General features: G+C 49.1%; 1 protein-coding gene across 1 annotated transcript in view; it reads left to right on the top strand.

Moving 5' to 3' along the window:
• Positions 1-2,500, top strand: part of dlg3 (discs, large homolog 3) — a gene marked incomplete at its 5' end in the record, with an annotated part of 78,924 nt that overhangs the window by 9,020 nt on the left and 67,404 nt on the right. The window lies entirely within an intron of this gene.

Here is a 2,500-nt window from a genome sequence, read left to right as displayed (position 1 = left end):
GGAAATCATGGCTGAAAGCAGAGACCCAATGGCCCCACCCTCCATTCCTCTGATCCACCCTGCAAGCTTGCAAGCTACTAATTCAGCACACAAGGCCTCCCCTGCCCTTCCTCCCTGTGTTACAGCTGCTCCCCATCCCCATCCCCATCCCCAGCCCCGTCCCCGTCCCCGTCCCCGTCCCCATCCCCATCCCCATCCCCAGCCCCATCCCCAGCCCCGTCCCCATCCCCAGCCCCGTCCCCGTCCCCGTCCCCGTCCCCGTCCCCGTCCCCATCCCCATCCCCAGCCCCATCCCCAGCCCCGTCCCCGTCCCCGTCCCCGTCCCCAGCCCCAGCCCCGTCCCCAGCCCCGTCCCCGTCCCCAGCCCCGTCCCCGTCCCCGTCCCCGTCCCCAGCCCCGTCCCCGTCCCCGTCCCCGTCCCCGTCCCCGTCCCCAGCCCCAGCCCCGTCCCCGTCCCCGTCCCCGTCCCCAGCCCCAGCCCTGACCAGTGTGTACTATAGTAATAGTGAGAGAGCTCAGCTCAGTGGATGTCCAGTGAGGCCCTCATCAGCATTCCAGGCATGTGGTCACCTGAGTGGAGGATGGGAGGGAAATTAAATGAGTCTGCAAATTCACTGATTTGGTGCAGAGAGGAAGGTGAGGGTGAAGAATAGCTTATTTACAGATAGAATGAATTAAGCTGTGCAAAAGGGGTTTCTTAAAGGGAAGATCCCACATCGATGAGATGAATGTATTACAGTACATTATCATTATGCAAATGATGAATCTAAGTTCAGACTGATTATATATACTGTAGTTATCATTGCTTATTCTCTGACCATAAAGAGCATGCAGCATGCGTGCGTGTGTTTGTGTGTGTGTATATATATATATATGTGTGTGTGTGTGTGTCTGTGTGTTTGTGTGTATATATATATATGTGTGTGTGTGTGTGTGTGTGTGTGTGTGTGTGTGTGTGTGTGTGTGTGTGTGTGTGTGTGTGTGTGTGCGTGTGTGTAGGGGGCAGCTGAGAGGGCATGAGGGGCACCCTTGGCCCTGGCGGTGTCAGTTGACCTGCCTGTCAGCACTGCCATGCAGGAACAGAGCCCTCAGGGCAGAACTCACCTGTCATCTCTCAGATCTCTCAGATGACATCTCTCAGGCTCCTGCACTGAGGAAACTACCACAAGTATCAGAAGTAGTAGTAGTTACTGAGTAGTAGTACTCAACAGTAGTAGTAGTTACTGAGTAGTAGTACTCAACAGTAGTAGTAGTCAACAGTAGTAGTACTCAACAGTAGTAGTAGTTACTGAGTAGTAGTACTCAACAGTAGTAGTACTCAACAGTAGTAGTAGTTACTGAGTAGTAGTACTCAACAGTAGTAGTAGTTACTGAGTAGTAGTACTCAACAGTAGTAGTAGTTACTGAGTAGTAGTACTCAACAGTAGTAGTAGTCAACAGTAGTAGTAGTTACTGAGTAGTAGTACTCAACAGTAGTAGTAGTTACTGAGTAGTAGTACTCAACAGTAGTAGTACTCAACAGTAGTAGTAGTTACTGAGTAGTAGTACTCAACAGTAGTAGTACTCAACAGTAGTAGTAGTTACTGAGTAGTAGTACTCAACAGTAGTAGTACTCAACAGTAGTAGTACTCAACAGTAGTAGTACTCAACAGTAGTAGTAGTTACTGAATAGTAGTACTCAACAGCAAGCATGAATTTGAGTATACAGTATTTATTGTTTTTGTGTGAAGCTTTTAAAAAAAATCAGGATGTGCTGCATTGTTTTGACCGCTAGCTGTCCCTCAGGTGGGTGCAGTCAGCTCAAGCAGCCTGGGTGTTTTATGTGTACACAGACACACCCACTCATATAAGGGATGCTATTAAAAAAGAACAAAACTGCAGAGAGGAGAGAACCCACCGGAGCCTGGATCAGGATCACCAACAAGGCAATTTGGTCAGACCCTTTAGTGACCTTGCGTCAGCGTCAGCAATGGCCTGTTTCAAACACTGCCCTCTGCTGTCTGTACAGGGCGTGTGCGGGCTAGGCTGTGGTAATAAAGTGCACCGCTCTCAGGTAGGCATAGCCTCTCTGTGTCTGTGTCAGATCTAACTGTAGGTTTGAATAATATGCGCACTGTAAGAATCGATAACTGCCAACATCTCTATGTGATTCATCCAGTTATTTAGGCTGTGTGCCTTTCAGATATATGGGATTGAAGCAGGACTATCCTTTCCTGTCACTTCGAATTGGCTGAGTTTTCATTTGGCTTCAGTATTATCTCATTGTTTGTCATCTTCAATAGATCTTTGACAGACTGAACTGTCCGGTCCAGTTCTCCTCTGGCGTTTCTCCATTCCCTCCCCAGCCACGCTGGTGACTGTTTGCACAACAAATAGCAGTCAATGCTTGTTAGCCAAGCCCAGAAGAGCCCAGCAGCTGTATTACTCAAACTGTTAATGTTGCCTTTTACAGTCCTTTTACAGCCTTTACTCTTGGCACAGCCTCCGGCTGTTACCACAG

Source organism: Argentina silus (assembly GCF_951799395.1).
Source record: "Argentina silus genome assembly, chromosome: 15".
NCBI lineage: Eukaryota > Metazoa > Chordata > Actinopteri > Argentiniformes > Argentinidae > Argentina > Argentina silus.
This window is presented reverse-complemented; position numbering and strand designations above follow the sequence as displayed.